Below are 10,566 nucleotides of genomic sequence, written 5' to 3'. Positions count from 1 at the left end.
GATTGGAACCATGGCAATGAAACGATATACGATAGAATGAATGTAAAACTAAACTTCTCTCATGTAAACTATCATATAATTCACAATAAAACATTAAAAAAAGACCACCAGCTGCTCCTCAGGAACCCTATACAGAGTTTCTATGAGTCAGAACCAACTTGACAGCACTCAACAACAACAAATTTTTACAAAAACAGACTGCCACATCTTTCTCTTGTGGAACTTTTGTTGGGTTTGAATTATGAACCTTTTGGTTAGCAGCCAAGTGCTTAACCATTGCATCACCAGGGCTCCTTAAACACTTCTATTGATGTTATAGTGTACTGTTGAGTCAGTTCTGATGCATAGCAACCCTGTATAGGATTTCTGAGAGCAGCTGGTGGGTTTGAACTGCTGAGCTTGTATTTAACAATCCAGTGATTTTCCCCCGCTCTTTATTCTAAGCGTAGAGTCCCTGTTGTAGGGCAAATGGTTAGCAGCTGAGTGTGCTGTGGAGGTTCAATTCCACCCAGAGGTGCTTTGGAAGAAGGTCAGATGGTCTACCTTTGAAACATCACCCAATGAAAACCCTATGAAACACAGTATTACTCTGACACACGTGGGGCTGACATGAGTCAGAATAAACTCAGCAGCAACTGGTGGTGCTTTTGAGTTCTGGTGTTGGAGGAGAATACTGAAAGTGCCATGGGCTGCCAAAAGAACCAACAGATCTGTTTTGGAAGAAGTGCAGCCAGAGTGCTCCTTGGAGGCCAAGAAGACCAAACTTCGTCTCTCATACTTCAGACATATTGTCAGGAGGGACCAGTCGCTGGAGAAGGACATCATGTTTGGTAAGGTGAAGGGTCAGAGAAAAGAAGGAAGACCCCCAGCAAGATGGATTGGCCAAGTGGCAGCATCGATGGACTCAAGCGTGGCAACAGCAGTGAGGCTGGCCCAGGATCGGGCAGTGTTTCGTTCTGCTGTGCATAAGGTCGCGATGGGTCAGTACTGACTCAATGGCACTTAACAACAACAACTACAGCAACTAGTGGTAGTAGTGAATCATAAGGGTAATGGAAATATTTTTTAAAGGCTCTCAGAAAACATTTGAATGAGTGAATTATTTCATTCAACATTCTACAGCTGTCTACTGAACACTGTCTATAGGCCTGAAATAAGAATCAGTGTTATGGATAAAATCAACTTGATAAGGGGTATTTGACATTTGATCAAAGACTAAAATAATCAGAGGTGCCAGCTGTGCAAAGTTCCGAGGGAGCTATAGCCACAGCCGAGGAACGCAGCAAATGCAAAGGCCCTGTGGTGGCGATGGGACAGAACGAAGGCCAATGTGGCTGGAGCACTACTCTCCTTGTAGGGAAGCATTCAAAGCAGGCTTTCTATAAATGGCAGGGGCACCAGCAATGCTCTCCTATCAAGACAGCCCATCACCAGGGCTACGGCTTCAGCGACTCCAGAATATCTCTTCCTGCTAGAATGTTTGGAATGCTCTTTCTCTCTGGCCTGGCCTGGCCTGTCCTCAGCTATGAGATTCATCTTTCATCATGTACTTCCAAAGCTCAACAACCCCCAAGGAAGCAATTTGGCAGAACGTTCAAAGAACCTTAAAGATGCTCATGCCCTTTGATTCAGTGATTCCTCATCCAGGGATCCAGCCAAAGGAAAGAATCATAAATATGAGAGAAGATTATTACATGAAGAAGCTCAACCCAGCAAGATTTATAATCATGAAAAGGCACTAGTAAATGAAATATTCAACCACAGGGGAAAGATTAAGTAAATGAATGTACATCTCCTAGATGTGAGCCCTGAAAACTCTGTTCCTAAAGGACTGAAACAACGTCAGGGAGTGCTCACGCCATAATGGTAAGGTTAAAAAGCAGTACGCAAAATAGTGGATGTGTGGCTTCCACAACAATTTCAAAAATTACATGCAGGAAAAATACTGATGGGAATGATTTCTTTATGGGGAGTCTGCCAGGGATTCATTTTTTTGTCTTGTCCATAATCCTTCTACTTCCTGTAATGAGCATTGTTACTTTCAGGATGGAAGTAAATTTTATCTCCTTTAATAATACTAACAGCATTGACTTCCACTGTTTTTAGGATCATATATGTGTATAAATGCCTTACCAGGCACTCAAGACCCTCCACAATTTAACCACAAATTACCTTTTAGATTACTTTTTTTCTTTCCTGTATCCCCAGATTTTTTCTGTATACCATAATTTACTCTCCCTGTCTCCCAGATAACAATCCTTTTCAATATTAAACGCTCATACAACATATCCTTTTCACACCCCAGGCTTAAGGGAAGGGTGCGGGGAGAGAAAGACCTACCCAACCGCCATCTCTTCTCATCGGTCTAAATCCTGCCCTTTCTCACCAATCCCTTGACTCACTCACCCTCCAGAAAGCTTTCCTTGGCCACCCTGGCCCTCCCTGACTTTTTTTCTAATCGCCTATAACATGATTTTCTCTGTCTATACAACTCATATCTGGGGCTATACATGCCTGGCCTTACATTGTCCCCTGGAGTCTGGGTTTGATTCCGTATGTAACTCATTAGCTTCTTAGAGAATTTGCTTGCCTTCCTCTTGGCCCCAGCGTACCACCATGTTGTTCTTTCATGAGAGAGAGCAAGATCACCGTTGCATAAATGTTTATTCCAAAAGTGAATAAACGAATGAATGTATTTGAACAGGTCTCAGAGACAGACCAGGATCTTTGGGAGTATTCACTACACATCTAGCTCAGGCCCAGTTCTTGACCAGGACATCTTCCTCTAACAGAACTCCTTCTTTCTTCATCTTCCTGTCCTCCTCAGCCACCACCAGCATCTCTAGCTTATGAGGACTCAAAACCAAGGCTGGTAGCATGAGGGGTACCTTCACATACACTCCACACACACCAGTCTCTTCAAGAAAGGACCTTTTTGTGTTGTTGTTGTTGTTGTTGTTGTTGTTGTTGTTGTTGTTTTCCCATCAGCCTCCCTAAATTATGAGCCAGGACGTTCTCTTCTTTTTAGTTTTTTAAGTGAGGCCAATGTTAAGGTAGAAAAATCTTAGCTCATCCCATTGAAGTGCATTTTGTGGAAGCAGCTTTGCACTGGTTTTGAGCACAGCCATTCCAAAGAGTATATGGCACTGTTTGGGTAAACTCCACATCTCCCTGCCAAAAGCACAGAGGTACGGGACCAGCCTTTGTGTTCCCACAGAGCTCACCTCCCAGAGTCCTTATCACTCTGTTGAGCAATGACTGGCTTGCTTGCATGTGTGAACTTCTTGAACACCCAGGTGGTGTCCCACTGGCCTTTGCTTACTCAACACCAAGAAGAATACCCAGGAGTTGTGTGCTTGTGCTTGTGCACTGAATGGATAAATGAAATAGAAAGAGGCTCACGCTCCCAACTAGAGAGTAGCAGAATAAAATTACTAGCTTATGTCCTGAATTAGTTCTCTAGAATCTTCCTAACAAATGACCAATAACATGGTGGCTTCAAACAGAAATGTATTGCCTCATAGTTTGAAAGGTCAGAAGTCTAGAATTCAGCTGTCAGCTAGGCTGTGCTCCCTCCAAAAACTCCTTTCCTATCTTCTTCCAGTTCAGCTCTGGTGGCTCCTGGAGTCCCTTGGTTTGTAGCTGCATAACTCCACAAGACTCTGTTGTCATATGACCTTCTCTTCTCTCTGCCTGTTTCTCCTCTATGTGTCTCCTATAAAGACACTTGTCATTGGATTTAATACCCATCTGGAGATTCCAGAATGATAGCATCTTGAGCTTCTTCATGCAATGACATCTCCAAAGACCTTTTTTTTCCAAATGAAGTTACATTAATAGGTTCTGGGGATTGTTGCTGTGTGCCTTTGAGTCAGTTGCAATTCATAACAATCCTGTGTATGGTTTCTGAGAGCAGCTGGTGAGTTTAAACTGCTGGCCTTACAGTCACCAGTCCAGTATTTATCCTACAGGGCTACTCCAGGACTATTCTGAAGATTAGGTTGGACATAGTTTCGAGGGGCTACTACTCAAGCCAGTATATGTACCTTTTATGGTGGTTGTGGCTGTTAAGCACCATCGAGTTGGTTCCAACCCATAGCAACCCTGTATAGGGTTTCCGAGGAGCAGCCAGTGAGTTCGAGCCAACCTTCTAGTCAATTGCTTATCCTACAGAGCCACACTGTCATGTACCCCAGTACCTAGGATACAGTTTTTTCATTTTGTTTTGTTTTATTTTTAGTGGAATGTCACTACTCTTGACCCCTAGTACACTTAGTTATTGCTTGTTTACAAAGTGTGACCAGGGATAACCACAACCACCACCATAGAAGATACATGTACTGGCTTGAGTAGTTGTTGTTATGTGCCGTTGAGTCAGTTCCAACCCATAGCGACCCTGTACAGGGTTTCTGAGGCTGTAAATCCTTACGGGAGAAGAAAGCCTCATCTTTCTCCCGCAGAGCAGCTGGTAGTTTCTAACTGCTGACCTTGCAGTTCGCAGCCCGATTTGTAACCACTGCGCTACCAGAGTTCCTTTGAGTAGTAGCCCTTTGAAAGTACGTGGCATGCCTTCTCTTGGGAAATGTTAGCTAGCCACCACCTAAGACTGATGTTCCTAGTATCACTTGAACCTTATCCTTCCATCAAATTCCTGCTAACATAAAACACTGAAACAGCCATTTAAAGAAAGAATATTTTTTAGTTCACACAGAAATCTTAGTCTACTGACTACATAAATTCCCTAACATTTAATCAATGTTTGTTGAACTGAGTCATATAAATTTAATGTAATTCCACAGACTTAGATTATACATCTGAATTTTGCCCACATAATTTTTCTGCATGAAATATCCTCTTTCTTGGGCAAACAGCCTTGGTTCAACAGCCTAAGCTTTTGTCTAGTGACTCCTAAGTTTTCTTAAAGTCAACCCTACAGCATAGCACAACAGCCATGGCCATCTTCCTAATTTGGTTACTCCCTCAGGTTAATGGGCCCATAGATATTTGTTGCCAAATCTGCTTCAACTCATGGAAGTCCATGTACAATAGAATGAAATGTTGTCTGGTTGTGTGCTGCTCCCACAGTTGATGGTATATTCAAGTCCACCACTGTGAACACTGTGCATTTTAGGAGGCTCATCTTTCAGCACTGAGCAATAGTCTATGGTAGGGTTTCCATTGGCCAATTTTTGAAAGTAGATCACCAGGCCTTTCTTCTGAGTCTGTCTTCGTCTGGAGCCACTGCTGAAACCTGTTCCCCTTGAGTGACTCTGCTAGTAGTATTGGAAATAAAGGAGGAATAGCTTCGAGCATCCACATAAGCCACCACAGTATGACAAATGAGCAGATGGGTGGTGGGCATGAAACAATAGCATACCCAGAATCAACCTACGCTTCAATTATGGCTGATCTAGACCCAGTGAGGTGATTGTCAAGTCCCATTTGACTGTGGAGAAAGTGCAGAAGGACAGAGGAGCCCTACACCATTCTTTGTAAAGAACAGCACGATTTTGGGACCGGTTTTCCAATGAGGAACATTTGTGTGGAACTTAAGGACATAGGTTTCAAGCAGAGCTTGTGCGTCACTTGTAAATGTGTGAGCAATGGGCATTTTTGGCTCAGCCTGACACACCCTATGAATGCAGCTATTTTGACAGCTTGAATCTCGGTGTCCATAGAAGAACAGAACAAACTCAAGTTAACCCTGGTTACCTCCTTGGGCTCTGCTCTTGGGGTAAGAGTCAGTCCGGCAGACAGCTGCCACTTCAAATTCCACTCCCTGAGAACAATGCACTTATTTTTGGAAAGAGGGGAAAACAAAGGAGAAGAGAGCAATGCCGACAAATATACATTTGCTTTTCTATTTATGCAAAGCCCCTATCCCTTCATCACCTCAGTTACCAGTTGTTTGGAGCTGCCAGAGAATACAGACTTGTAAAGAGTCACTGGCCCCCATCCCTGAAGAAGTAGCACAGGTCAACTTCCAAAACAGCCCATCGCGTGTTTGTGAAGAGCTACGCAAATAACAGGATTATTTCCATGACAGGCTGCTGGCCCACATGGTTGCAATTAATGCTCCAATACAACAAACACCCTCTCTGGAGCCTTCCTATGTGAGAGTGAGTCTCTATAGCAATCCCATCCTAATTATGGGCTCTTCATAAAAAAGAGAGAGAGAGAGAAAGAAAAGGAAAGGAAACCACCCCCATTGTTTTTGCCCTCACTTTTTTGTGTTCCTATGTTCATTACTTGCCATACCATTGCAGTCATTTGAATTATGCTTCCTAAAGCATGATCTCACATGAAAAATTCATTGGTAAAGAAAGTTGAGAAAAAGAAAAGCAAGACAAAGAAAAACTTTCAAACAGTTCCACAAGGGTTAGGGCTACAGGCTATGCTCTTATCTATCACTGTCTCCCTTAAGCTAGCACCCCTAAGAAGCCCAGGTAACATGGTCAGCTGTCAGTGAGGGGGTGGAGGTGTAGTCAGCGAATAATAAGAATGGGTGCATAAATTATCAAATAAGTGAATGGTAGAAATGCGTCAATTCAAAGATGTGAACATAACATTTTCCTTCTTCCACTGTTGGGCTCAGGATCCACCTTGTCACATGCTAATTCACTCTTAGAAAAAGGATGAAAAATGGATCATTACTGAACACCTACTATATGCTACGTACTTTGACATTATCTCATGTAAAGCCATACAATAATACTATTAGATAAATCAGACCTATATGAGAAAGGGAGTTACACAACCTGCCCATGGTTACATGGCTAATAAGTGGAGGAATGAGAATTTGAATATAGGCCTGACTGGATACACAGGCAGCCAAATTTGACTGTTTTCTACTGCCTCTGAGGAGATTGTCAAGGTATGTAAACTTCAGCATAGTATCAGTTCCTAAGACGGAACTGTGATTTACTTTAAACTAAATTTGACAAAACAAAAGCATAATAATCAGAGACAGTCTTCACAGTAAGGTCTGTCTTACCTGAATGGCATACACTGAGAATCAGTTGAAAATATATTGTTATTGTTACAGTGCCATGGAGTCGGTTCCAACTCAGAGACCCTGTAGAGGGTTTGGTTTCCAAGGCTGTAAACCTTAGCAGGAGCAGAAAGTCTCATCTGTTTCCTATAGAGGGGCTGGTGGGCTCAAACTGTCAACCTTGTGATTCACAGCCCAGTGTTTATCCTATAGAGCCACTGTGCTCACTAGCTTAAAATATACATATCTTTAAAAATTACATAGGAGTAAATCAAATGGAGCTAATATATATGTGCATATATTTATATTGTTGTTAAGTGCCGTCAAGTTGGTTCCAATCCATAGCAACCCTATATAGGGTTTCCGAAGAACAGCTGATGAGTTTGAATTGCCAACCTTGTGGTTCGCAGTCCAGTGCCCAGCACCACACCAGGAGTCTCTCTCTCTTTCTCTCTCTATATATATCCTTATATATTATGTTTAAGGAGCTCTGCTAGTGTAGTGGTTATGAGTCAGGCTGCTAACCTCAGGGTCAGCAGTTTGAAACTACCAGCCCTTTCACAGCAGAAAGATGAGGCTTTTTGCTCCCGTAAAGATTTGCAGCCTCAGAAACCCTATACAAGGTTGCTATGAGTCGGAACTCACTCCACAGCACACACCCACCACCACCATATATTACGTTTGTACGTATATTTATTTATGAGGAGTGTGGTGGCTCGCACTGGACTGCGAACCACAAGGTCCATAGTTTGAGCACACCTGTCACTCTACGGGCGAAGGATGAGGCTTTCTGCTCCCACAAAGATTTAAAGCTTCAAAAACCCTATACAGGGTCACTGTGAGTCAGAACCAACTCAATGGCACTTAACAACAACAACATATAAGTGTGTGTGTGTGTGTGTGTACCTATAGATTAGCTCCATTTGATTTACCCCTATGTAATTTTTAAAGAAGAGTTGCCCATGAAATTAGATTCATATATTTACCTCTTATTTACTGATTATCTTCTCCCTCAGGACTGAGCAATTAGATACTAAGCACTGCATTTTGGGAGTCAATAGTTAATCTATGGAAGAGATGACAGTAGGCACTCCACTGAGCAGACTTCTACCTCCATGGAGGTCCCAGTTGGGCTGGGATGATACGGATGAAATTGGGGGACTTTGCTGAATCAAACACATGGTCCTGGGAAGCAGCTGGAGAAATTGAATTCAGACTATGGAGACTCACTCTCTCCCACTCGACTGTATTTCACATTCCTCCCACATAAAAGGCCCCAAATCAGATGGAAAATAGCATTTACTCAAAATGCAAGCCCTTTTTAGCAGCCGCCAAGCCTCCTCCAGTTTCCCAAATACTCACATGGTCACTTCTATCATCCGGACTCTATAAAGGAACCTTGATCCACCTGGAAGGACTGAGTCTTAGAGACTCAGGAACCTGAGCAAAGCTAATGAGCTTTCCTAAGTGGAGATCAGCCTAAAAGAACCCATGTCTCACTTGGAACATGACCTCCATAGACTGAAAGACATCCTCAAAAGCCTTCTCATTTGTCATCTGAGAAACTGAAGCCCAGCTCATTAGCAGCAGAGTTAAGACTTGAACTCACGTCTTCTGACTCTTCCTGGGTGAAAATTCTTTTTCCAGCCCTGAGGAAGGTGTATGGTAGAGTGCCAACACAACATGAAGAGGGAAGCAGGCAACACACAACCACATCTTCAAGAAGGCAAGCTGTCCATTGGTGCCTGAGTTAAATCGACAGCCAAAAGCACACACACACACACACACACACATGTTCCCTGAACCATGAGGAAACCTGTGTATCAGACCAAAGAGGAAGGAGAAGGAAGTGTTTAAGAGTACTATCTCCATCAGAAAAAAGTGATCTTATTAAAAGGCATGAAAAGTGGGGTTTTGAAGAAGACACAGTGCAACCCTGGAGTCAGTAACATAGTTTTGAGTCCTGTGCCTACTACTTGCTAGTTCTGTGACCTCTGGAAAGTTACTTACTCTGTGAGTCTATTTTGTGACCCGTGAAATGTGAATAATTATCTACTTCTGAGGGTCATTATGATCATCAAATGAAATCATGAGCCTAGATCATCTATCAGAATTCTTGGCATATAATGTAGACTTCATAAACTTTATCTTGACATCCACCTCTCTCCATCAGGCTAAGAAACAGAAAGAGTAAATTTATTTATATTAAGAATCCTGGCATCTGGGTAGGCCTATAATAATGTTATTTCAATCTCCATGACTATAGGGCACAACCAAAAGGAGACTTTCAAAATGTTATATCTTCAAAAACGAAGTCATAGTCTGTCCTAAGAGACACTGGTATACCACCTGCCCTAGGAGAAGCAGAAGTCTTAGGCAGAACATGTGGAGTCATATGAAGCTTACTTCAAGTCTCCCAGCTGACTGGAATGCAATTGGACTTCTGAAGAGCTGAGTCAATTAGATATTTCTTTCTCTAGAATTTTAACTGAAAAATACCAGAAGAGCGAGGCATTCATTTAGCATCAGAAGGTGAAAGATTATGAGCCAAAGAGACCAGAGGGACCATGATGGATCATGAACAAGGTGAAGTTATGGAGGGGCAGAAACTATGAAGTCAAGGAAACATAAAGAACAGGGTGAAGATGTCTGGTGGTAGGAGAGATGAGTCATGAATGGTGGAACACCAGAGTCAAGAGCCATTCACTCCTGGGGCCAACATTCCTGGAACCACCCAGGATTCCAAATGACCTTACAATTCCACTTTCAGTCTCTGTGTGGCCTGAATTCTGCTGGAGTCCTTGATCTTCCCAAGGCTGGCTGACCAGCTTTTCCTGAGTTCTCATGCACATGTAACCCTATGACAAACCTCTGATTAACTTGAATGAATCTCTGTTTGGGGGCCTAAACAAGTCTTGATTAAATCAACCTGCTCACTCTCTTAACCCTGGATTTTCTAGGATCAGTCCAATTCCATGAATTTGCTGTAATTTTTAAAGGTGATTCATAAAAATTATGAAGAAATATCACTGGATTTCCACACAAAAATTTCCACACACATTTTTGTGTATGTGTGTGTATGTGAATAAATTCATACATAAGAAAGACCTAGGTTTTGACTCAGAAAATATGACTGACCACCTTAATGATGAGCCAAGTAATTAACTAGACATTAAAAAGGATGTGGGGTTGGGGAGAGGGTGAACACAGATCTAGATAAAGCTTCTCTCCTGTATTTGTTTTTCAGTTTAGTCAATTCAACAAAACTCTCAAGAGAACTATAAAGAAGAATTAAGGAGTCCTGGTGTGGCACTGTGGGTTAATGTGCCAGACTGCAAAGCCATTTGAAGTGCAAGGTCGGCGGTTCAAGCTCACCAGCTGCTCCTTGGAAACCCTAAACGGGGTCGCTATGGGTCGGAATCGATTCGATGGCACTTGACAACAACAACAACCATAGGGTAGGAATTGTATTTCTGTTTGTCTTATTCATTTTATATCATCAGCAACTGACACCAATTCTATAACTAGTTAGCACTCCAAAACATTAACTAAGGGAAGAAAAGGAGGAAGACAGG

The sequence above is a fragment of the Chrysochloris asiatica genome, unplaced genomic scaffold (genome assembly GCF_000296735.1).
Source record: "Chrysochloris asiatica unplaced genomic scaffold, ChrAsi1.0 scaffold00007, whole genome shotgun sequence".
Classification (NCBI taxonomy): domain Eukaryota; kingdom Metazoa; phylum Chordata; class Mammalia; order Afrosoricida; family Chrysochloridae; genus Chrysochloris; species Chrysochloris asiatica.
This window is presented reverse-complemented; position numbering follows the sequence as displayed.